General features: G+C 44.0%; 1 long non-coding RNA gene across 1 annotated transcript; it reads left to right on the top strand.

Moving 5' to 3' along the window:
- The first annotated feature begins 1,146 nt into the window (after nt 1–1,146).
- Nucleotides 1,147–12,499, top strand: LOC310908513. The gene is made up of 3 exons (XR_014589865.1): nt 1,147–1,260; nt 7,571–7,631; nt 9,147–12,499. It is a non-coding gene; the product is annotated as an uncharacterized lncRNA (long non-coding RNA).
- Nucleotides 12,500–26,927: the final 14,428 nt, after the last annotated feature.

The raw sequence follows: 26,927 nt of genomic DNA, 5'->3' as shown, positions 1-26,927 counted from the left end.
CTTAAATTAAAAAAAAAAAAAAAAAAAAAAAGCCCCTTCTTCCTGCCCCGCCCTACACGCCGTTATCTGTTGGCCCAAAAGTGCGCGGCGTAGGTCGGGTGCGCCTAGCCGGATTCTGCTGTCGTCCTCTGAGGCGGTCCCGGCCTCTTCCCCCACCCGATGCTTGCTGCCCGGCCCGGGGGCCTGAGGCACTGGCGGGAAGAGCACAGTTCTTTCGCCGCCGCCGCCGCCGCCGTCCTTCCTTCCCTCGCGGCTGGCGGCTCCCGGCCGGTTCCCCGCTGCGCCGGCGGGCGGGGCGCTCCTGCCGCCCATCCCGGGCCGTGCTGCGCCACAGACATGGCAGCCCGGGCCGGCGGTCCCGGCCGGCCAGCAAAGGGACTGGGGAGCGGGGCCCGCGCCCCGAGGGGAGCGAGCGCGAATCACGGAATCACAGAATAATTTAGATTAGAAAAGACCTCTGAGATCATCGAGTCAAACCTGTGACCAAACACCATCATGTCAACCAGACCGTAGCACTGAGTGCCACGGCCAGTCTTTCCTTAAACACCCCCAGGGACGGAGAGGAGACTCCACCACCTCCCCTGGCAGCTCCCAATACCTAATTGCCCTCTCTGTGAATAAATTCCTCCTAATCTGGGGGCGCTCTGTACTGCCTGTCCAGGGGTGTCCAGAGCTGCCTCAGGCTCCCGTCGGCGTTAAGAACATAAACAAAAGCCCAAGCCCCCACGCTTTTGTGCCCAAGGTAACTACGGCCACAAGCCGGGCGCTGTGTGCCAGGGCCCCGCGGGTGCCGGGATGGCGCAGGGAGCGGAGGGGCCGCAGGGCGCTGACAGCGCACCCGCCCCTCAGAGAGGCTGTGGCAGGCACAGGTGACTCCGCCGCGCTCCTTCGCCAGCCCTCAGCCCCCGAGCCGTCACAGAGGTTACGGACCCGCCACGACTTTTCCGCAAATCTCTTAGGGCTCATCCATGAGGAAATGCCCCATCCTGGCATTTCCCTTCGGTGCGTTTGGACTCGGTCGGGTCGCACACCATTACGGGACAGGAGTGGAAAGGAAATGCAGGCACGTGCATGTTTTTAATGGAAAATCAGGGGGTGTTGATCCGAACTCGGACATTGGCGAGGAGGACTTCTCTGGCCCTCACCCTCCGGGGTCAGCTCTCTGCCGAAGCAGGTACTTGGGAAGAGCCTAGACTAAACACAGAATCAATACTGCAGCCCGCAAGAGGAGCCTACAGGCAGGAGGAGAGTCACAGCCCTGTAAGTTATCCACCAGCTCCCTCACATACTCCCACTCTTCAGCTTCCCTTGTTTGAGTTTTATTTTAAGCAAGATTGTTCTTGTCTCCCCCAGCACAAAACGGAAAGCACAAACCGCTCCAAAAATGCCCCAAGATTGGATTACCCTTCCTGAAAAGTCTTGAAGGCGTAGGCAGTATGCTAAGAGGGGTGGAAGGGAGCCTTGCAGGGACAAATAAGCCTCAGGAAAATAATCTGTAGAGCAGAAAGTCTCAGAATTAAAGCTTTCAGGGCTATCAGCCTTAAACTTAACAGTGGCACCTTAGAAACTATGTTAAGTGGTTCTAACAGGTTTTTTTGCCTTTTATTTTTTCTAAATTACCCAAAATGTTCCAGTTATAGAGGTTTTATATTACCTCATTTTTTTTTTCAGATTGACTGTTTCCCTTGTTTGTGAAGCAATTTTTTAACACAGCTGAGACTTACTTTAAATTTTTGGTCTCCTTAGAAGTTGACTGAAATAAGTCAATATAAGGTTGTCAGACTATCTGGAGGCTCTTAGTCTACAGTTAATAAGGAATTAGTGTGAGTTTTATAAAGATGCTGAAGTTCACAAAAACACCTAAATGCTTTTAGCAGTTAGGCCCTTAATAAACAACAAGTTTGGAGCAAACAAAATGTTTCAAATAAGACTTTTGTGACACTTGTTCCTATCTAGAGACTAGATCCTACCACACAGTTCACCTGAAATTGTGCTGACAAACAAAATTAAGTTTTTGTTTTGTTTTGTTTTGTTGTTTTTTTGGTTTTTTTTCTGCAGCTTAGCCTCTGATCTGGCTACCTGTCTATCTGTCCTTGAAAAGGATTCAGGGAAGCACACCTGAACTGTGGGAAACTTAACCTCTTAGATAAATGCTACCACACCAACATACCAACATATGTCTTCTGAATATTAATTATATATATGATTAATTGATACTTTAGTAAAGCCATGGTTCTGCCTTGCAAGCTTCCTACCCAGGAAGGAAGTTCTACCTACCCAGTTCTAAGGAACTAAGATATTCTATAGTTCCTTAGACATTAGAAGGTCATATTCAATTGGGTGTCCATATTAAAGATTTAAATGGAAACTGAAGTATCCGGAAAATAAATAGAAAATAACGAGTTTTTTTCCAAAAAAGAAGGCATCAAAATAAAAGAAGGAGGAAGATAAGGAAAAGCCAGGAAAATAGGGTTATGATAATTCAAATATATATATATTATATAAGCAATGACAAAAAACTCTTCAGTATCTGTTAAGTTTTCTGAAATCACCTAAGTTTTCTTAAATGAACTTTAGTGCACACACACAACCCATCACAGATAACATTACTGGAAAGCAATAACGGAACAGAAAGCATATTAGAGATATTGTAGAAGCAAATATAAGAAGCAAATATATTAACTTATACAAATAAAACCAGGAGGATATTATAATATGAAAAGTAAAACACACCTATTTGTCAAAAAACTTTTCCTCTTTGCTTCAATTTCCCCATTCTTACAGCAAGGATAGTAATATTTGGCCCTTGTAAATAATACCTAGAAGAAATTATTAGATCGTTATTGTCAGTAATTACAGTAGTCATTATGTACTTTAAGATAACTGGGTGAAAGTACCATAAGTCCAGTTAAAATGAGAATCTGCTCAGGAAAGCAATAAGAGAAGAATGCAGGGCCTTGAACTTTTATTGTAGGATCTTGTTTGGCCTTAGCTGGTAGTTACTGAAATTTGTAAGCATACCCAGCTGCTTTGAGGGCTACAAAGAACAAGATAAAATCCCTTTGTACTGCAAAGGTCATCGTGATGCCTGGAGCTCAGCCGCCCAGTTTCAGTGAGATGAGCAGGCAGAGGAATAATCATCTCTTGGCCCAGAGGGAGCTGGGACTGTGGCCTTCCCCTTCCAGGTGCCAGATGGAGAAGTCATGTAGGATCTCAAAGTCACCCAAGTCTCATCCTCCCTCCCCCCTAGTGCTGCTCAGGAAATCACTTATACCAAATAAAACTTCCCTGCTCCCCCTCAGCAGGATTTGTCCCACAGCCCTGTGGCTCTTCAGATGTCTCTGAGAGATGTGGACTCTTGGAATGGAAAGCAGGAATCAGAGACAGGGCAGTCCCATTCTCTCATTCCTGTTTCTGCTTGCAGTTTCCAGCTCTATTATCTTTTTTCCCCTGAGCTTTCCAGGGCTGCTGTTCATGGCTGGCAGGTAGCTTCTGTTCCCTAGCTACCTCCTGCCACCACAGCATTCTGCTCACACAGCAGCTGGGGAGGGAGGAGGAATCACCCTCTTTTTTGTACCAGCAAGGAGATCTGTGCATGGAAGGTCCTTCCTGGCACAGGTCAGAGGGATAAGGAAATGATTTAAGGCTGCAATTTTTGCAAGTAATGCCAGGGTGCAGCTGTATTTCTGGAAACCAAGAGCCAGCTGTGCCAGAGCAGAGAACGTTGCTCAGCGCACCATCAACATTAAAACCCAGCAGCATTTTGATATGAGACAAATTTTATTATAACCATAAGAAGCAACCATCCAATAGTTGTTTCTTTCTTGCTTTTAGCACATACATAAAAGAAAGGGCTGGCATTCTGACAGCAAGCAAAATGTTTTCAGTCCTCAGTCTCAGAAACACAGGCTTCCTTGGTCACACAGTTTTCAATAGCTGCAAACACAGAGTTATGTTGCTAAATGCTAAGGGCTCAGCTGTTTACCAGAAGAATGTTTCCTCCCTGGAACACATGGTTTTGCTTAGAAGAAGTTCTCCTAAAACCCCCACTTTATTTAATTAGCAAATGCAACATTATAGTTCTAACAAACATGCCATGCCGTCTTCCCTTACAAGAGCAAAATAGGAGAAGACAAAAATTGACCTCTCAATTTAAGAGAGGGGCAGAAGTACATTCTGCCTAGGAACAGTTGCAGCTTTGAGGTCTGGTGATCTAGAGCCAAATCTCGTGCTTGCAATATGTGCATCTTCATGCATCATTTCCGTGTCCTGGTTCATGCTGAAAGCACAACCATGGATCGGAGCAAGAGGCTTGTATGCTCTCCCAGCTTTCACCAAGGGCCAGTCAAATCTCCACCTCTGACTTCCCAGGCTCAGCTCTCCCCCTCTGTAAGGGGAAGGTGATCCTACTCCCCCTTACAGAAAGCACATTCAAATAATTAAATAAAAATGTAGTACTCTTGTAGCTTCTAAATGAAATTACACTGAAATTATTGCATTTACATCAGCAGTTGATTTATCCCAGAGTATTGCAAGAGCTTCTAGAATGAAAGTATTATATTTTTAATTAAGGGTCCTTGAACTTGCCACATGCTTTGAGCTTGTGGACAGTGAAATGATGGCAAGTTTCTGAACAACTCAGTCAGCTCAGCAAAGTATTTACAATTATCTGCTAAAAGTGATGGTTGTGAGACAGACTTTAAGCTAACATAGGAAATGTGTTCTAAAAGAATTAGAGATATTGTAGCAACCCAAAAGAAGCATACTGTTCACATTCCTCTTATTTCTTTAGACTGTTGTATCCAATGGAAAAGTTTTTGATAATCTTTATGGCACTGCAGATGGTATAAACATGAAATCTGCTGAGTTTAAACCCAAAACTTATCTTTTCATTTTTTTCCTGAATTGTCCCACAGACACAAATCCACACCACATGTGTTTATAAAGAACAGAATAAATTTATTACTCCCATACAATTCCTTCCTTTCTTGCCTTTTTTTTCCCTCAGTATTTCTTAATTCTTTTTTATTTGCTACAACATTCTTCTATATGCTGAACTGCAACATGGTGTTTGATGTCTGCAATCAAAATGCAAAGAGAGGGAAAAAGTAATTTTTTATTTCTGCTTTAATAGTTTTTATGTTTCAAATTTAAAGTGCTTTCTTCAATGGGGTCAAGCAGCAATTTAATCTGTGACAGGGAAATGTACTGAATCAAGAGGTTTTCAATATAGGGGGTATTGGCCTTCTGACAAAGCTAATGGGACCCTGTTGTTCACAAGATAATACACTTAGTTAACACAATCTGAGCTGGTTTTACAGCTGCCAAGGAAGAAAAAAAATCCACAGGGAATATAGGTCAGTTGTTTTTTCCTTTTTTCTTTTTCTGCTTTTCTCTAAAATATCTTGTACATTTTTGGCTTTTTGGCATGAATTCTTCCCTTCTACATGCAAATAGAATTTCAATGATTAACCGCGAACACCAAAATAGAATTGATTCTAATGCAACCACTGTGTGTAAAACAATAAGGTTAATCCCCAGTTTCTGACCTTTCTAATTTATATGGACTTACCACTTCTCTTCCCAGAAATTTCCTTGTGAACCCTCACACTTCATTGCCTATGAGTTTTTCTTCCTTTTGGTCTCTTGTAGCAAGGGATGTTGACATCAGGCGACACCAGAAGTTCAGTTCTCATTCCCTGCCTGTCCCTCATGCAAGGCCTGGGAGGCTGGAGAAGGGAGCATTCACCCTGATGGTGCAACACTGTTAAAAGCCACCAAGAGAGCAGCCAGAATACATAAGCTGTGGCAGCCCTCCACCTCCAGCACCACACTTTTTCTCCTTGTGCTCCTACATAACCTCAAGCCCTGGAAAGATCATTTTAGCAGAGCAGAGATTTATGGGCTGATTTGCGATATTTATTCTAACCTCTTTTGGCATCTCAGATGCCTTCCCATTGATTGCAGGAGAGACATGGGAGAGGGGTGCCGCAGGATGCTCCAGATCCAGTGCATGGAGGTGGTCACAAACCACATGAGTTGGGTGTCAGAGAAAGGCCAGTTGCCCAGTACAGCCACCATAATAAAAGTGCAACCACCTGGGAGTAAAACTAAAATATTTTGAGATGGCTGGACTGGTCATCATTTTGTATGCCAGCAGGCCCCAATGAGAAAGGAAGGTCATAGTTATCATGATACTTTGTCAGCAAGGATGGGTTTATCATTGTTTAGAAGTGAAGAACATTTAAGAAAATTTTTGGGGAAGGTAGAGAGCTTCTCTAGTGATCAGAAAAGTAACAATTTCAAGGTTGATCTTACTCCTCTGTCCTCAGTGTTTCTATGACTGCAACTTTGTTGTTAATTAAGAATCAGCTTCAAGAAAGCAAAACACAAAGCTGGAGCTGCATAATCAGCATCACAAAAGCCCACAAACATTGGTTCTTTCACCTTGTGATATTTTGTGCAGATATTTGGGCCCCCTGTGAAGGGGCTTCGCCATGGTTCATATGTCTTCCTATCTGTGGCACTTACAGATATATATGGATAAATGTATATGTATATTTAGATACCTCAAGAGGTATTGGAATTAAATGTGCTTTGTTTTGAATATTCAAGCCATCCTAGCATAGTTAGCTCCTGCAAGAAAATAGTTTAAATATTATTTTCACCACAGTGAGCATCTTCCACAGAGGAGTGCATCAGCTTCCGGAAAGTGAGATGTGTGGAAGATTCCCTGTTGCCATGCAAAGGAACCAAGCCAAGGACTAGCAACAGCGGCTTGACTCTACAATATGGAGGGGGAGCACATCTGTGCTTGCACAGAAGTATCCCACATAGTGCAAAATGGGGCTGTGGATTCCTCCATCCCTCTGGGGTATTTCAATTAAAAGCTGAGAAGGAAGTCTAAGAAAATGCCTAAAATGGCCTGAGTCCTTCCTCATGATCTGGAAATGGAAGTCTGTGGTGACTAACTCCAGCCCTGCCACCAAACCCCTCCCTCCTTGACTCTGCATTGCTCTGTTCATTCCCAGCTCCTCTCCTGCATTTGCAAACAGTCAGCAGTGGAAACAGTAAAGTAGCCTGACTTCAAGTGCCAGCACCACACAAGTGGTATGCGACCGCAGCAGGGCCTATCACCAGCCCATGGCAGTCCCTAACCTCGGAAGAAGTGGTTAAAATCTGATGGGGGCAAGGCTTGATTATAAGCAGAGGAATGACTTTAAAAGAGGCTGCCACCATGCCTGCAAACAAAGCCCGATTAAATCCTTCCATGGACTTAAACTGGCTTCAAAACAGGCCTCTAACAGGCTTCTCCAGTTTAAATAAAAATTAAAATGCTTGTTTATAATTTCTAAGACAGTTCAGATGATGTCTTCTGACTTTCTCACAAAGGTAACAGCAATATCTGTAAAAAACAAAATTAGCTAAATAAGTGGTCAGGAAAGCTGCATCCCTTACTCACTCAGAATTGGTAATATAAGCTTATATGAGCTTTTTTTTTTCTTCTTTCAATTTTTTTTTTTCTTCTTCTCATTCTGTTGTGGTTATACATTTGACCTGAATTTGAAAGCATCAATCCTGAAAGAAGAGTTTCCTGGGCACTGGGAGCAGCAGGAACTCAGGCTCTGATGGTGAGTTCCTCCATGGGCACCAGCCCAGTTCCTTCTCTGTTCACTCATGTGTTACAAGCAGAAAGTCTCAGCTCTTCTGCTCAAAATTTAACTATCTAGGTACTGAGTGATTTTGTCTGATTTCAGCTGTTCATTTCCTCCTACCACCCATCCACCTCACATAAAAATCCCTTGAGACTTGTTTTTTGTATGTTACCTATCCCACAGGAGTGTGGGATCTCTTCTGGTATCCAAGAACTGACACAATAGCAAAAAAAGAACAGAATGGGATGCTTGTCACCCCAGTACTGTATTATTCAAAATCTCACAGTTCAAAATCTTACCTTATCCTTCAGTTTAATTCAGTCGCTACTTTTTCCTTAAGGACTTTAAGAGTGTTGTGGTTTGAAAGCAAAATGAGTGAGAGGCTCCAAGTCAGAAATAGAATTTAATAAGAGGAAAGGTAAAAAGGTAAAATAAAATAAATGCAATAATACAAAAGACCACTGACAGAGTCAGAATACAACCTGAGCAGGGTGATGGAAGCAGTCTAGATGAGGTGCTCTTCCTGAAGCAGTGATCCTGTAGAAAGGTCTGGTAGCTCTGGTCCTCTGGGAATCCAGTACGTAAGGGCTGCTTGCACTGTCCCACATACCAGATTATATCCAGGTGAGAATGCTTGGCTCCTCCCCCTGGCTGGAGCATCTCACAATGGGATGATGAGTCGTGAAGTGGGTCCTTGATGGCCCATTAAACAGAGATAACTCCTGGACGGAGTTACCTGTGAGTCATGGGCAAGGCATTGATGGGCCATTAGCAGAAGACACCCCTAAGGAAGGGGGCCTGGGGAAACACTGCCCCACCTGGTTTCAACAGTTCATGAAGATGGTGATAAAATAAATACTTTGTGTACATTTTACACTACAACCCAGGACAAGGAGTCAGAGCTTTCTATGCTCATGAGTAAAGGCTAAGGAAGGATAAATCATCCACTGTGGGGCCCAGGATGCCCTGTCCACCCCTCTTTGGTTGTGAACCATGGAGAAAGGCATCCTTGAAATGTTTGATTGCTTCTGAGACAAAGCCCTCCTTGCCCTTCATTCAGCAATGCAGAAAGATCTTTGGGAGACCAAACATACCTGGAGATAAGTTTATTCCTAGGGTGTATGATATGTTGGCTAGAGAGATGCAGAGCTGAGCTGCTAGCATATGCCTTACTCAAATTTACTCCTGCCCTCAGGTTTGTGATCTCAGTGACTATTTAATGGTGTAAACCTACCTTGTATATTCCCTGCAGAGGTGATTAAAAAGGATGAACACATGAAGGAACACCTGAGCAAGGATATCACTAGATTAATTAATTATTTCTACTAAGCTAATTAAAGGCAGATCAATTAAGTGATCACACCGAGATCACAATTAAGATCCAATCAGTACATCAGTAGATTCAAATTATTGATCAACAGGTTGTATGTCTATCAAAGTGATTTGTGAGGTTGCCACTGGAGGAATTACTTAGATTTTAATCTTGTCTAGGAAGATTTCAAGGAAGAGGCAGAGTCTTTTCAGGCTAAAACCCTGGAGCTTTCCAGCAGTGAAGAACATAGGCCTTTGAAAGATATAAGAATATTGAAGGAGATATCTCTTGTGCTTCAAAGGAGGATATCCAGTCTTCTTGGATTTTTTGCCAAGTCATATGACTCAGGTCATATGGTAATCTTGTTTTCACTGTGTTTGGGGATGTAACAGGACAGGCATCACCACAGTAACTTTCCTTTAACACATCTTTCTTAAACATTAATTTTACTTTAAAATGTATTAACATTTTTTGTCTATATATATATATGTATACACCCTGTTTCACAAGTGGCTCAATTTTTCTCCACTACCAAAGGAGAAGAGGTGGTTAGGTAAGCTTGGCTACTTCTGAATAATATTGTTTTCAGCTCCAAAACCTGCTATCTTCACTAATTTACTAATTTATTTTAGTATTCCTCCAAGGGTATTTTTCACACAAGCACACCTGATCACCCATTCATACCAACAGAAAACCAAGAAGAGATGGAATTGATTCATTAAAACAAAGGTTAAAACAAACTATGTCATTTCATCATTCCTTGGAGGGTTTAATTCACATCCATATTTCTTCATTACACCAAGCACAGCACTGAAGGCTTCCTCTGGGCACAGAGCCTGGAGCCTGACGTGGCCCCAGGGCAGGCTGCAGCCTGCCCAGCCCCATGAGAGCCTTCCCTCAAGTCTAGCTCATCTTCCTCTGTGTGCCTTACTCAGATCAAGGCAGCATGTTCATGTTTTTATTTTGGGTAGTGGGTGATACAAAAGAATCATGTTTCTCTTATCATTATCATTTGTACAGGTATAACTTCTACTTAAATCAGCCTTGGGTTCACACTGTAGGGCTGTCAGGCTAGTTGTGAACTCTGGTGGTTTGGATGGTATCTGTCATCCAGGTCCCTCATAAGCTGTGTCAGGAAGTCCCACCAGCAAGTGACCTTTAATTTTGCCTGATCAGTCTTGATCATATTTCTGTAATATAAAATACAGATGTGTAGGAGGAAGCCTGCCAGAAAGGTGGAAGTTTGTCTTGCAGCAGAGGTAAAGGGAGTATCCCATGCTGTGAGTGGAAATCTCCCAACTTTCAGAAAAATACCTGGCATCCTGCTCAGCACACTTTCTCCTTGGTACAATTTCCTTGTGCTAGTTCCTCCTACATTTAAAATATTGTGAATTTCTTAATGGAAAAGAATTGGGATGCTAACTTGGGGAAATTTTTTCCCTTACTCTCATGGCTTTTGATCTAAACCTACAAAACACTGTTGCATTAATTACTATTTGACCATTAAAGTTTTCTCAGTATTGACTCTATTTTGGGTCTATTCTCATCCCACAATGTCCAGTCCAAGCAAGGGTCAAAAAGTATCTGAATTCTCAGTTCATGGAAGCCCCAGGCTTGCTGGTAATGTCGTGGAAGGCTTTTCACGTTTCTTTGTCACCAATGTAGCTTATATCATGCCCGAGGCAATATGTGGGCCTTAAAAATAATAATAATAAAAAAGATGTAAAATAAAATATGCTCTGGTTTTCTTTTTGCAGAGACAGCACAAATCAGGTAGTAAGCTCTGCAAGTGCTCTGGTAGAAAGCTATTTCCTGATTTAGGGTCATATGTAGCTAAAGATTTTGACTGATCTCATCTATATGTATATTCAGTCTTTCCAAGATGCTATTACTAAGCATAACTGAAATTTGATTATCTTATTTTATTTTATGAAGCCTCTGTTGTATTATTTTTAGGGAGAGTTATCTGTGTTATGTGCAACATGACACAGCTTGGGTCATCTGCAGGTTTAATCAACCTAATCTTTCAGGCAAATAATTTACATGAAAGCCATGTACAGGCCTGTGCCCAGGACAGATCCTGGCTCACCCTCACTTGGTCCAGCCTTTCATTTAGAAAATAAATCACCTTTAAGGTCCAGAATAGCACAGGGCTTTGCCACTAGCCCTCCAGTAATTTTATCAAGTGTAGTTTTCTTTTTGGTTTAGCACAATATTGCATGAGACTGGGCCTCAGCCTGTCTGGAGCTGAGCTGCTGCACCTCTGGAGCTTCTGCTGTTAGTCTGCTTTGGGAGGAAAGCTGGTTGGTGTGGTAGGGCTTGGTCTTGACTAATCCAAGTTGGCTGCTTCTTATCTCATTGTTATCTCCTGGATGTTTAAAAATAAATTCATTGTTTGTCCTAAAGAGTTACAGCTAGGCTGACTGGTCTATGATTCCCTTGGCTTCTCTTGTCTTCTCTTTTTTCTTCATAGGAGCTCTTTGGCCTTTTTAAATTTGGGGGATCCTGGCATATCCATCACTAACTCCCCAAATTAACCACTACTGTCAGTTAGTGCTGGGTGAAATTGCTCCTGCACAACAAAATCAAAGACATTTACCTCATCACCTCTAACCACTGCTTTCTTTCAGGGTTGCACCTCATTCCCTTTCTTGGCTGCCTGTCCTGCAGCATATATTCACTGTAGGCTGATAATAAAAAAGTATTAAAGACTTGGACTTTATTGAAAATATTTATCAATAGCTTTTGCTATTTACTGGGTAGCAGAGCAACCCTTTCCCTTGCTCATCTTGTTTTTACCATATGAGATGCAGTCTTTTGTGAATGGTACTACATACTGGAGTCAGGAGTGTTCAGTGGTCTTTTTTTAATCACTGCATGACAGGGAAGATTTTTTGGAGCCAAGCTGGTTGATTTCTGGCCTCTGTTTTTTTTTTTGGTTTTGTTTTTTGTTTTGTTTTGTTTTGTTTTGTTTTTGTTTGTTTGTTTGTTTTTGTTTTGTTTTGTTTGTTTGTTTGTTTTAGTTTTTCAGGGTTTAGTCTCAAATAGACATGTGGACTGCTAAAGACACTGAACTCACCTCCCATCCCCACTGCTTGAGGTAAGCCCAGACAACTCAATAGCTGTCCTAAGGCCATGTTTCTGAAGGTCTCTTCCCAAGATCTCAAACTCTCCACACCTGCTCAGTGATTCTTTTGGCAAGGCGTCCAGCAGGAGGGACTCTGTCTGCAAAGCTTCCCGCCTGTCTCCCTGAAGTGAGAAGGCTGTGAGAAGTGACATCCTCCCTTTGAAGGACACCTCCCAGTCTCCCCAGAATGCTCCTGCTTCTCCTGGTGTGGTGGAGGTTGGTGATGCTCCTGAAGGCTGAGGCTCCTCTGCGTCCTTTTGGAAGCCCCATCGTTATGGTGACTGTGTGCAGCTTTATGATCTGTTTGTTGTCTACCCCTCTCAATCAGAAATGCCTCTTGAGCCTTTACATTTTCAGTGATTTTCATTCAAATTCACTAGTGGGTGGTTTTGAATTCAAGAGAGAAATTATACACTGTAAGGAAAAGCTTCCAGAAACCGATGTGGTTCACTGTTGCACTCTTTTCTTTTTTGAATTATTAAAAAGAACTTTTTCTTGATTTTATATTCATTTTGTGTCCTTGTCATACTGCTCTGAGAACATCAGAGAGAAAGAAAATTTTTTACTTCACCCCCTGCTTTGCAAAACTCACCAAATTGCTCCCCATGATCCAGCTGGGGTGGCTGTGGCACTGAGAGGAGCAGCACTGAGAGGAGATGTCTATGTGCTCCCCTGCCTTGATTCTTGGGGGACCAGCAGGAGCCTGGCAGGATGGACCAGAACCCTTAAGGGCCTAAAGGCAATTTTGCTCTGGGGCAGACTTGTGGGTAGCCCAGGAAGGTCTTCTTAGTGCTCCCAATTCAGCTAGGGGATGAACAAAACAGAGAAGCAATGATGGTGAAGCCTAGGAGTGTGCACATGGTAAATGCACCCACCTTTGCTCACCTGCTTATTCATCACCAAGGGACATTTCAAACCCTGGTGGTCACTCCTCCCAGCTTATAAGTTAAAGCTTTTGCCTGCCAGGTCATAGCACTTTTGATTTGATTATTATTTTAATGAAGGATCACAACTTGCATTTGTATCCTTCTTGGGTTATCCCTCTCCAGGACTTCTGCCTCTCTTTGTCAGAGAGAGTTTTTATTCCTTGTCTTCTGCGTATTCTTCCACCTGCTCTGACCCCTCTGCCACAGCAATCCTAGGAGGTGAAGATCTGTTCAGCTTTGACAAATGTTAGTACTTCTGCATTTGATAGTAATATTTTAGGGAGTTGTTTCAAAGGAATTTAAATACCTCTCTTTACCTTTGTTGCATTTCAAAATTTCACATCTTGTTCTGACATGGGAAGACCTCTTTGGTTGGGAACTCATGGTTTGCTCTGAAGGTTTGAGATTATCAATGAGGAAATCTTATTTCTCAAAATGTAGTTTAAAAAGAGCTGCCAGGTGACTAATAGTAAAAATGTATAGACATGAAATCGAGAGATTATTGGGAGAAATACTGAATGTTTTCAAATACAGAAAGTAAGGACTATGGTTTTAATTGTGTTTTCATATGCTTTGGTTGCTAGTGTTCATTCATTCTGGATAGTCAAAATAAACTACTTTATTGTAGATATCCTAATGTTTTTACTTATACAGCATGACAGGATGCTCTTAGATTTGGTGTTCTAAAACAGCAGAATTCTTTAACAAATGTGCATAAATGGCACAGGATATCTCAACAGCAGGTTTTGATAAACCTTTCTGTTTTATGTACAGAACCAAAATATTTGGAATCTATTTGGTTGAATCTCTTTGGAAAGAACCTTTCTTTTTCGTCTAGCCATCGGTGTGGCAATAGGAAGAGACCTGAGGCAAGGAACAAAGGGCCAGGTTTGCGTCTAGGATCTCATGGCAGAGTTCAGTACCTTGGCTCAGTATCGATCTTATCTTTTGCTATAAAGAAAAGGAGGCTGAAAAAAAACCTATTTTACTGTATTTTCATCTTAGGGAATTGAAAGAACAGCAATTGAATTCTGGACAAAACAATCAAATATCACATCACTGGTGGTTTTTTATTTCTGTTTCTAAATAACCTGTCTCCAACTATAAAACTGACCATCTTCTGGTCACCCAACCTTGCTGATGGATCCAATTTCAAACAGTTTCCAGCTCAATCACAAACCACCATTTAACTGGACTGAGTCACAAGCTTACCCTGCAGCAGCCCCTCAAATATCTGTTTTCTGGAGATACAAGTAGGTCTCAGAGTGGTGTGAGCAGGATATCCAAAAGTGGATGGTGATGCCTCTGAGTGGGACAGGCTCTGCAGCTGATGCTAATCCCAGTTTTCATGGCACAGTGGGACAAAGAACAGCCCTGGGGATCCGAAAGGTGCTGTGCAAAGCAGAGGAGAACACAACTCCCAACCACACTGTTTAGCAGCACCTATTTTAAGCAGGGAAGTCATCTTCAGAATACTGCCAGTGGGAGATCAGATGATGAATATGTTCAGCCCCTTACTGCCCCAAGAGATGACCTATGTTGGGGTCATTTATGCAATCAGGACAAATTAGCTGGGATGAGCTGGGATTCTGAGTTCCTCAGAAACATTCCATGGACATCTTAAACCCCAGGACCGGATAGCTGACGGTGATGTGGGCAGCATATGAATGGATTGCAGAACTCACTGGGATTATCAGCTCCCTGTCAAGCTCACCCTGTGATCGTTTCTGTGCTTCTCTGAGTGAAGCTGACCCTACAGCCCCTTTTACTTCAGCTGGGATTTATTTGCTCTTAGGGTTGTTGAATCCCTCTGCCTCTCCAGAGAATGAAGTATATCCAACAGTAGCAGATTCTGCTCTCAGGAAATTGCACAGGCTCAGGGAAACCTAGAAAATGGTTGAGAGACCCTAAAACTTCCCAGCTAGAGGTTCCCCCTCCTGTTTTGCTGGTGCTGTCTATGAAGTCCATGGCCGTGTCCCCTCATGCCAGACAGGCTCCAGCAATTGTGCTGGAACTGAAGGGAGAGAAGAGTGCTGAGTGAGAAGAGTGCCTGTGTGGCTGCTGCTGCTGCTGCTTCTGCTGCTGCTGCTTCTGCTGCTGCTGCTGGATAAAACATTTTGAGGGGATGGGAAAAGCCATGGGGAAGGTGGTGGGAGGCTCTGGAGGTGGGACCTGCCTGAGGTTGCAGCAGCTCCAGGGTGATTCATCCTCAACTGGGAGTAATCAGCTACTGAAATGCCGAGCACTGACACTGTTTGTCATATTTAGTATTTCCCACTATATAACACACAACTTTGCAAAGGGCTCTCTGCTCGGTGTTTAGCTGCAACAAAACCCTTAGTCACCACCTGGTCCCAGCATCCATGCATCAGTCCTGGGGAAGGGACTGGGCTAAACAGATCTTGCAAGAACAAGCAAATTACTTTCACTTTCTCAAGGGAAAAACCCCCAACAAACAAACAAAGAAGATAGCAAGAGGAAGTGAATACTTGAAATCAGCAGGATCTAAAGTGAGCTCCTTTCTTATAGAAAAGCCAGAACAATCTATTGGCATGGTATGGAGGTTGAAAGCGCCCGAGTGATGGCTGCAAAACCTTTCTGTTTGAGAAGGTGCACACACTGATGGCAGAGCAAGTGATCAGAATTTTGCTAACTGCTTGCTGCAGTTTTATCTGACAAGGCTCCTCACTCAGAGCTGAGAAAATAAGTGTCCCCTCAGCCAAGCTCCATGGGCCAGGGGACTGACACATCCAGGCTCCTGCATGCTCTGAGAGGAAGATAATCCTATAGAGATCTACTGGGAATGTTCAGCATCATGTGTTTCAAGATGTTTGCTTGCATAAAATATTGGTGGATCTATTTTCCAAGAGAGTCATTTTGCTCACAAGCACCTAGAGAGCTTTATCAGAGCATTTTGCTCCCTGCTCCGCCACCTCAGTGACTGAACTGGAAAAATTCACCTCCAGAAACAAACAGGTAGAGATTCCAGTGATCACAGCACTCCTGATGGGGAGGCATGAAGCAGGTGCTCTCGAAGATTGTCAGGTCCTCCTATCCTGATACCAGCCCTGCAAAAGAGGCTGCAGCAGAAGGCCACAGGGACAATATGGCACATTAGTGGGTTCACTGCTCTGTGCCAGCAGCCAGATGCTCTCTGCAATCTTCTAGCCTTCAAATCACCTCTAAAGGTGATCCAAAATACCCTCTGCTGGCAGTGGAGTCTCCCATCCTCAGTATGATGTTGAATGTCCCCTGTCTTTGGTATGACATCATTGGGCTGTGACACTCCCATGCCTCTGGGAGTAAGAGAGACCCCTGCCAAACATTCTACCCCAGCAGCCATATTTATAGGCCAGTGAAAGGCCATCCCAGCCATAAACCAGGAAGAAACCTTTGTACAAATAAACCTTCTCATTAAGCCTGAGTTGAGATGCATGGTGCAGTACATCCCTTGTTTGATCTACAGCTCCAGCAACTTCACAGACTTCAGCCAACATCTTGTAGGTGATGTTTTCAAATTTCCTCTAAGTATCATGAAAGACTGAAAGTTTCATTTATTAAAAGAAATAATCTCAGCTCCTGGAGCTGAAATTTCAATTTCATCCCAGGAGCTGGGACCTTGGCACAGATGGATAGTGTCTATCTGTTAATCCAGACCCAGAGAGAAGAAAGGAAGAAAAAGCTTGTCATTAGAGGACAAAAGAGAGAAATCATTTTGGGGGCCTGCTCATACCCGAGACTCAAAAAGCACTGATGCATTGAGGCTTTAAAGTGTATTTTCGCAGAGGTCAAGTGCACATCCCAAGCATGAAATGAGCAGAATAAAAATTTGCATTAAATTCTATGTGACTGAAACCTTGATTCAGAGTCACTGCAAGTGAAAACCCTAGAGAACATGAAATGCTGTTAAAGTTGTACTACAAGGCTTTGGATTTTTTTTTCTAGCCCTCTGGTGCCTGATGTTCCTGCAATTAATTTAGTCTGTGTTTCTAACAACGTGTGTGCAGAAGGAGGGGGAGTACATTGATTTTTGGTTTTCCTTGTACCAAAACAGTACGGGTTGATAAAAAAAGAGCTTGCATTTCAGCCCCAATATATATATTTTACATCCTGGATAATCCTTGAAATATACCCCAAAGAGTAGATTTTGAAGGGGGGAAAAGATGAACACAGACGTGTGCAGTAGGGCCTGTGCACAGCTGCTAACAGAAGACAGGTGAGGACGGCACCCATGCGCAGTGATGTTGGATGCTGGCACCAGCAGCACATGACTGTCTGGAGGCCACCCAATGGGGTGGGAAATGGCTTGGACAGCCAAGGATGAGGACGGGAACTCACTGACAAAATTGTGATCTTGCCATGGCTCACTACAGAAACTTTCTTACCTCAGCTCATCTCCTTGAGACATCTTTACTGGTGACTGTTTTGTGGCAGTCTGGTTTTTTCAAACTTAGAAAGCCACCCAAACACACAAGGACTGAGTAATTACCATACATGTCTAGCACCTAAATAAATAAAAGTGCTTGCCATGTACTTTTCTGATCCAAAGCATAGTAGACTCTGAGTAACCACTTCTAAACCTGTGTTACAGATGTTTGTGTTGCTTTCCCAGACCTGCCAACAAGAAACCTGAGATGGAGGATGAGCCTGATGTCCTGGAAAAGCTGCAGAGTCAGACTGAGAGAGCGTGGGTGTGGCAGAGCTTTTTAGCTCCTTTTCACAAAGGCAGAGCCGGGACACGTCTGTATTTCTCTTCCTGCTGTCCTTCTGAACACCATTCTGCACGCAAACGTGCCCATGGACTAAATACCTTGAAGCTCATACTTTCCAGGAGATGCACATTACCCTGTCTTCTTCAAGCCTCTGTATGGCTTATACTACAGCTGATCCCAAAGCACAAGTGAGGGGAAAAACGGTGGTGGAAATTCAAGGAAAGAAGGAAGCCAGGGCACCTCTGACAACTTCTATATCTCCTCCTAAAGTTGGCATGGACATACATGGACTGGTGGAAGCACGTGTATCCATGTCTCTCACAGCAATTTGGAAGGAAGAACCTATCACTCCAAACCCAAGCCATTTTCCTGAATGAGCTGTTGAAGACCTTTTGTACTGCCTCCCATAGCCACCTCCTGGCTCAGTAGAGCTGGTGGCACCAGTCTCCCTCAGCAGTGCCTGCAAGTGTATGGAAAGCAGGCAGAGGGATGCTGAGAAAATGGGGAGGTGCAGAGCAGAGTGGATGGATCAAATGTCCCGAACAGAGAGAGAAAATTGAAATCCCACTGAGGGAATCCTTCCTTCTCTTGGAAGGCACTTTGAAGGGCTGTTTTAAAAGATTTCTCCAGTGGGCTGAAGAAGACATGCTTGAGGCACAAGCATATATTGCTTTCAGGTATGTTCATGGGGCATTTAGGAACAGATTGATCTACTTAAGATGCAAAAGATAGTCCAAGATAGATTGAAAATCTGGAACAAAACTGAAGGACATTATGTTGTTACAACCAGACAAACAGTCTGTTGCTCTTTCAAAGTTAAGCAGATTTTACTATAGTTATTTCTATGTTATATCCTCCTGTTTTGTACTTCAGATGAAGTGCTGTCTCCAGAGAATGAAGCCCCTCTCTGTCCCTATTGCTGGGGGAAGCTGCTTAAGTCCAGCTGGGGAATGAAACCTGTCCCTGGAAACAAGTTATCCATAAACAGTGAAAATACTTGTCAAAATTTTACAGAGAGCCTTTAAAAAGAAAAGTAAAGTGAAATAAACCCCAGCCTAATTATGTTAGTCTTGTGATGAGGAATTCAGCCTACTCTTACTTTACCTTTTGCTCTACTCTACAGCTCTCCTTTTCCAATGGCTGGGAATGGATATACATATTCAATGCTCACCCTGGTTCCAGAACTGTATTCAGTCCAAATTGTAAAATCACTTTGGTTAAATGCTCTGTCCTTAAATCTCCAGCCTTGAAGCTTTCACTTATCAGTGTAGTGCCAGTGTTCAGACCCTAGCTTTCATCTGGAGGCAGGAGTGTCAATTTTTCATCCTCAGGTTGCCAGAGGTTTCCAGTCAGATGTTGGACAAAACTCTGTTTTTCAAGGAGACTCTCACAAGCTGTTGGAGCTTTCTGAGCCTATTTTGTCCAAGAAAATATATTTTAGATCCATAATAAGGAGTTTATTCCAGGTCGTTTTCTATTTTGTATGCAATATTTTAGTTATGGCTGTAACCATGCTAACACCACAGGCTGCTATTTTGTTGTTGTTCCTGTGAATGAAGTAAGTAGCTCTGTGTTCCAGCTCACGATAATAACACAGCTATATTCCTAGTTGGCCTTGGCCAAGACAAGCTATTAAAATAAGTTTTGTTTTGTCATGTTTCATATTCTGAATCATCTTCAGGAAGTGTAGATCTGATGGAAAGGCACTGAACAGGCAGGAAAAACTCCAAGATGAACCTCTCATGCCAGGATCCACTGGGACAAAAGCAATAACGTTCCTTGTCTCCTAATGCTGTGCAAAGGTGTGTGTGGAAAAAGGCTCATTTTTTAGTGTATTCAAAATATAGCCCCCTTTTTTTTTTGCCAGTTGTAACTCATGGTGAAATGCCTGTCCTCTGTCTTCTGCTGCAGGGAGGTGGGCAGTGGAAAACACAGCACCAGGCTTTGTGAAGTGCTTCCCTGTTACTGGAGTAATTTTGCTCAATGGCTGTTCCGATAGGGTGAAAAAAAGGTTATTTCATATGACTTGAACTTTGCAGTCATCAAAGATATAAATCTGATACAATCATTAGGAAGATTTGACTGCGTTATAAATAACTTGTGATACTAGCACAGCTTTGTGCATGTGCCTCTTTGAAGCTCCTACCTTGGCAGCCCCTTTCAGCAGCCTCCCCTAATGTGGAGGCAGCCCATGATGGCAGTGGGGATGGTGGGCTGGAGAGACCATCCTCGTGTTCGCTGTGTGATGCTGCTGCCTTCTGCTTTGCTGCGCATGAGGAAGGCTCGAGCCCTTTCCGCTCCTCACACTCCTGTGTTCTCTTTGGCATAGGCTGATTGCTTTATTTGTGTAGGGTTGCATCTGTGCCTGGATCCCATAGGACCTTGGTAAGTATCCAACATCACTCATTGCATGGGAAAACTATTTTTTTGAAAGGGACCAGAAAATTTCAGGGCAGTCATGAGAGAAGCCTTCTCCTCAGCAAAATAAGCCTCTAAGCAGCTGCCAATCAGCTGCTGTAACGGCTCATGATGTCAGGTAGTGTTTGAAAGCCAGAGATTTATAATCCAGAGTCACATAAGCTCTATGGCAAATCAAATCTGAGATTAAAAAAAATCCTCGGTAATAAAAAGATTCAACACAGGAAGTCTGATAAACTGTTAATTTTACTTAGGATAATTACGGTATTTACATCTAGGTAGCGCTGACAGTTCACGGCTTTGATCTACTCTAATGTGATTTGTGGGCCCCAGACAGGAGCTGGGTCGAGCTCATCATCCTCACCTCAGGCACATCTGCTCTATGTGCAAAGCTCTGATAAGCAGGTGCTGCCACAACAGAAAGGACCGGCCACAGGTGCCTCCTGTCAGAAGCACAATGTCTTCATGGGCTGCTGCTCAGAGATGACCAGGGATTATTAAATACTAATGAAGATACTACAGTTATAGACAGCTCAAAGAGCTTGACAACACACTCAAGAGCCCAAACTGGTATTCTGATCCCAGAAGAGAAGTGGGAAAGGAGAAAGTAAATGAGGCTGCCTCATCTTCCAGGAGCTGCCTTAAGTGCTTCAGTATATGGTTGATCAACAGTGGCCTCAAATCCAGGGCCACTGTCATCACCTGTAGCTCCATTCTGCCAATGCAACCTACAACATAGGTGAGAAAATGGCCACAAAACAAGCTGAGGTTCCAACAGTGATTTGCAGCACAAATGCTGCAGCTGCTTGTGATTTTGAGGATTTGTGTCCCTCTCCCATGGATGCCATCCTGCCCCTTGGAGGTCACCAGCCTTAAGCAGGATGACCCATGCCAGTGAGGTGGTGGAAGCAGTCACAACCCAGGACAGAACAATTCTGTGAGCACAGTGGTTGTAGAAACATTAAAAACAAATTTTTAAGAGACGTCATATGTAATGTGGGAGCAGAAGGAGCATCTCTGGGTGCTTGTCTCAGGTTTTTAAGGTGGGTAATGCCTGAACCAAAAAGAGACTGTGGTTTGGATTTATCATCAGCTGACTACTGTCTGAAATTAAGCTGAGGCTCATAGGTGACATCGGGGGCACAGGAACAGGGTCTGGGAAATAGGTAAAAATCCCCTGAAACAAATTCAGCATGGGCCCCTCTCTTTTCTGAATTTTACCTTCCTGGAAGTTGCATCCAATAGACTCATTGGGATTCATGTTTACCTGAAACATCTCAAGAAGATTCCACAGGGATAAAATAATGTCTCTCCTAATATTGGCTCAAAAAGGAAGGGGTATCTCATTTTGCCTCCTACCTGGGAGCAACACCTCCTTGCCATCTTACACTTCCTTGCCACTGGAAAGGCACACAGTGGCACCAAGAGACACCCAAAATATCCACTGTGAGGACAAGTTTGTGTTGCTTCTCACATAAGTCACTTTAGGGAGTCTTGGAAGGTTTCTGTAGGAACCAGAGGTTCAGGACAATCCTCACAGAGCTGTTGTCTTTCTTTGTAGACTTTTTGAAACTTTGTAGTCTCTGAACACTACATAGATCAGTGATTTATGAGTATTTAAATATTTGATCTCCACTTAGCTAAGCAGGAAGATAGATAGCCACTCACTGCATGGAGCAAGTGAGACATGAGAGACTTGGCACCTGGAGCCATCTCTCATCACCAAAACTGAACATGAGTAAAAGGGCTTTGTGACAAGCATGATGACTTGTACACTGAAACCACACAAAACTGAACTAATGTTTTACAGAAAAGGCTGCAGTTGTGGAATCGATTTTGGCCAGCACACACCCTTCAAAAATCAACAATATTGACATTTGGTGAAGGGCAGGAAGGGAAGGAGCACACAAAACATCCAAGCCCAGGTTTTTCATTAAAAAATCATAACGTTTCATGTCTAAAATATCAAAATAAATCATTTCAATGCATCCAATACAACTGCAATGAAGAGACTGCTCCAATAGCACACCACTTCCCTCTGTGAGTGGATAAGAGATGAATGCCCTTTTTGATCTGCATTGAAAGTGGTGTCTTCTAGGACATGGAAGAGCAAGGGGGATGAAAAAGATTTTAGGTAGGCTGCATTTCAAGAGAAGAAAACTCCCTTTAATTTCCTTCCCAGCAAATAAGCATCCATTTGAGACACTGCACAGGAAGATGAAGAGGACATGAGTAAGAACAGCACAACCAGAAGAAAAGGACATGTTCTCAAGGGCACCATCAGAACCCTGGCACTTTGTATTCCCCTCCTGAGTTTTGATACCTACCATACTGGTATGTCTGATTCCTTTCCAGAGGAAACTGCTCTGCTGTGCTCCTGGTTTATGTGTCAGAGCAGTGAGGTCAGGACTCACCTGTCATGCAAGGACCAAGAAATCAGGTGACTGAGCCATATTCACAGTCATATGTAAAGAAAAGGCTGCAAACAGGCAAATTCCAGGCTGTTGCAGTAGAGTGGATAAATTCTTCAAGGCAGTGGTGCATCTCCACACTCAGATTTGTCTTCTCCAAAATCAGTTGGTGCTAATTTCCAATGGATTTTCAAATCAAACCTCAAATGTTGTGGTGTGTTGTTTTTTTGTTTGTTTTTTTTTTTTTTTTTTTTTTTTTTTTTTGGTTGGTTGGTTGGTTGGTTGGTTGGGGGGGGGTTTGTTTGTTTGTTTTCTTTTACAACCAGGACCATTGCTGGGTATGGCAGGATGCAAAGACCTGGCAAGCTACCCCTTCTATGTCCAATGGAGAGAGGCTAGAAAGGTGCTAAAAAAGGGCAAGAACAGGCCAATGTCCTGTTGTTGTGAAGGAGTCAAATAGCAGACAGACAGAACTTCCGGCACCCTGTAGCTTGATTTCTAACAAAGTCCAAGTGTCAAGTTCTGCACTTTGGCCACAATAACCCCCTGCAGCGTTATAGGCTGGGGATGGTGTGGCTGGACAGTGCCCATGAGGAAAGAGACCTGGGGGCTCTGGTGACAGCAGCTGAACATGAGCCAGTTGTGTGCCCTGAGGGCCAAGAGGGCCAACGGCATCCTGGCCTGTATCAGAAATGGTGTGGCCAGCAGGAGAAGGGAGATCATTTTTCAGTACTCAGCACTGGTGAGGCCACACCTTGAGTGCTGTGTCCAGTTCTGGGCCCCTCAGTTTAAGGACATTGAGATGCTTGAACATGTCCAGAGAAGGGCAACAAAGGTGGTGAAGGGCTTGGAAAACAAGCCATATGAAGAACGACTGAGGGAGCTGGGGTTGTTTAGCCTGGAGAAAAGGAGACTCAGAGGTGACCTTATCACTCTCTACAACTTCCTGAGGGGCGGTTGTAGACAGCTGGGGGTTGGTCTCTTTCTCCAGGCAGAAACTGACAGAACAAGAGGACACAGTCTTGAGCTGTGTCAACGGAAATACAGGTTGGATATTAGGAAGAAGTTTTCACAGAAAGAGTGATTAAACACTGGAATAGTCTGCCCAGGGAGCTGGTGGAGTCACCATTCCTGGATGTGTTTAAAATAAGACTAGATGTGGCACTTGATGCCATGATCTAGTTGAGGTGTTAGGGCTGGGTTGGACTCGATGATCTTGAAGGTCTCTTCCAACCTACACATTCTGTGATTCTGTGACTTCTGGGATTGAATGCAATGTCAGACCAAGTGAGCCCAAAACCACCCCACTAACCCCCTCCTTCAGGCTGTGGAGGAAGGGCATCACTGGTTCTTTGGATCTCCATAGGAACCATATTAGAGAGAGGGGAAATGAAAGAGGAGAGTAGAGAACAGACCAGAGTGAACAGCAGGGAATGAGGTTGGTTGGTGGGGTGAAGGGCATGTGGAAACCGTCCATATGCCAAGGTACCCAAGGATTACTGCAAACCCTGCTGCACTGGGAAGGAAAAATGAGCAATGGATGGAGCCTGTGGTGGGGGAACAGTGTGTTTCCTCACAGCAGATTAAACTGGCAGTGATATTGGGAGAGGGAATTTGTCAGGAAAAGCAAAAGCAGGAAAGAGCTCACTCTTCCCACAGGTTTTGTGGGAAGAAGGTGGTGAGCAAACCAGGGAGACAAAGTATGTTTCTCTATACCCATCCTCCTTTTCCCCTCCAGGCCCTAGAGGAACCTGCATTAGGAAAGTACCCTCAGCAGTGTCATCTCCTCCTCCTTTTCTCCAGCTACGGCCTGGGGATCTCCAGGTAGTGATGGCTGTCACCCAGGCTGGGGTGAGCAACCTGGGGTGCCAGTGCCTCCTCTTACAGTGCCAAGGGGTTCATCCCTTTGTTGAACGGCAAAGCAGCTGCCATAGGGCCGAAGGATGGGAGTTCATGGTGGTCCAGGAAAGGGCTGGCAGTGTGTTGGCCAAGCAACGCTTCACAGACATCAGCTCTGCACCTTAAAAGTGCCTTTCTGCTGTCCCATGACAGCACCACACTCCTGCTGCCCAAATATAATGTGGGATCACCTCCACACTGACAAAAGGAAGGGTTTGTGTTCTTCACCCAGGGTAGGCCCCATCCTCCAGAACATCTCCTTGCATGCCTGACAATGGGAGCAAACACAGAGACTTAGTCCTGGTCTCTGCTTCTGCCCATCTCTGAGTTCTTCCCCCCATTCCAGGCTGCTGTTTTCAGCTCAAGGAATGAAACTCACGGCAGAGTCAGTCAGGAAAGTGGCATTACTGCCATTCTCTGCCTTTGGAGGAGGCAGTTTTTCAGAAATAGTGCAGATCTTCCCAAGTGGGTGCTGCCCTCCTGGAAGCTCGGCTTTCTACCTGCACAGACTTTGCTGGAGCTCACACACCACCACTGCTGCTTAGCTCATCTTCACATCAGCATCAGCTCTGCTGATGTGGTCCCAGCCCAGACCACTTGGGGATGCCATTAGCTTCTTTACTGGGAGATAGTGGGAGAGGGCTGACAGCTGTGGGCCCCTTTCTTACCTGCACACATACAACTCCACACTCAAAGGTGTATTTTCTTATGTGTGGTTGGGGTTTCACCATCACACCTGACCACAGAGAAGTCTAAACAGCTCCTGGGGCTCCCCTGCAGGGTCCTGTCCTATTTGCACGGGACCACACAAAGCAATTGCAAAGCTTCCTCATTCCAGCCTAAACAGCTGCATCTCCACAGATACTCCATCCCTGATTGTGGCAGGAAGACATGATGATGAAGCTCACTCCATAGTGTGTCACTACAAACCCGGCAAACTGGTTGAGGCTTCAGCCATTTTTCTCAGATATCTGACATTTTTCAACCAGAAAATGTACCCCCATTAAAAAAAAAAAAAAAGACTCCTGGCAGCCTAGTCCTTTTAAAATGTACAATCTGTAATGATTTTGACAGGAAAATTCCTATCCATTTTCTTCTACTTTCAAGCAGCCCAAGGTGCTGTGTCATCATGGTGTAACAGTGTCCTGATCCTGGCATTTTAATGCAAGACCACTGAGGGATTTGGCATGCAAGGCACAGCCAATGCCACACAACACCTGGAGCTCATTGTCTCTTTTGCAAAAGGCAGAGAAGGAAATCACTGTCTGGTCATTTTGGCTGTTCTCTGCCATGGCTTGCTCAGTGATGCAGCCTGCTTCAGCTGACAGACTTGTGGAATCAGAAATGTCAAAATTACCTTCTGCTCCACAGCAGGTCTACCAATGATTTTTCTCTAAGCCGGGCAGCTGCAGGATACACTGTTCTCTGCAGTTTTAACTGTCATTCTCTCCCAATTTTATTTTCAAATCCACAGTTCAAATGCATTCTCCATTTATAGGATGGGCAAATGGCACATGGTCTTTTCTCCCTTGTGCAACTATTTTCCCCATGGGATACTTAGAAATGTGCCCTATTCCTCCTTCCTCCCCAAGAAGCTCTCTGTATTTTGCAAAAAGGGGAAGCTGTAGTCAAAAATGATTGTTGCTTCAGGAAAAAAGGCAGTGGGAATAAATAGGCTTTCTCCTACATCTAGCAGAGGCGGAGAGGCTGAACAGTAAAAGTTAGGACAGAGTGATACCAGCCCAAGCAAGCAAGTGTTCCCTGGGGAAATGGGGCACTTTGTGCCCTTGGATAAAAGAGATCTCCTGTACCTTCACCTGGTGCTGTCTGTGCCACACAGCTTCTCTTTGAGCTCACTTGCTGAAGCTTTTTCTTGTCTCTCCAAACACAACCCTTAATGCACTACAGAAAACAACGCTGCAGCAGACATGGCCTGTCACCTCTGCAGCAGGGGAAGTGGCAGCATGGCCACTGCAATGGGCAGCAGCTGAAAAAGGATTTTCTTTACTGGGCATGTAAGTAATTGGTGCTTTACACTCTGTATTTTTCCATTTGGGAAAACTGTGTTTGGGACAGAAACTACAAAAGCAATCTGAAATCAAATTTAACAGAGTTTTATGCACAGCAGCAGTGCAGAGTTTCAAAGGTGTTTAGCAGAGAGTGCTTGTAGCCAGCCATTTGGAGGGTACATTAAAAAAAAACAAAAAACAAGGCAATAAAATATCCTAAATCCCTTGTCTTTCTGCAGGCACAGCCTCAAGCAAATGCACACAAAGCCATAGAGGGGAGGAAAATGTGTCTGTCCCCAGCTAAAAGAAATATGCTCAGGGCAATATGCACAGACAAAAGGGGGATCGATCAGAATGATGTAGCTGGACCCAAAACAAAGTTCTCGAGGATATGAATTGGTGAGCATCTGGGTACCAGGTCCTGAAAAACCAAACACTGCAAACAAAATGGACAGTCA

This window comes from Zosterops lateralis (genome assembly GCF_965231275.1).
Source record: "Zosterops lateralis genome assembly, chromosome: 4".
Lineage (NCBI taxonomy): Eukaryota > Metazoa > Chordata > Aves > Passeriformes > Zosteropidae > Zosterops > Zosterops lateralis.
Note: the sequence above shows the minus strand (reverse complement) of the source record. Positions and strands in the feature narration are given on the sequence as shown.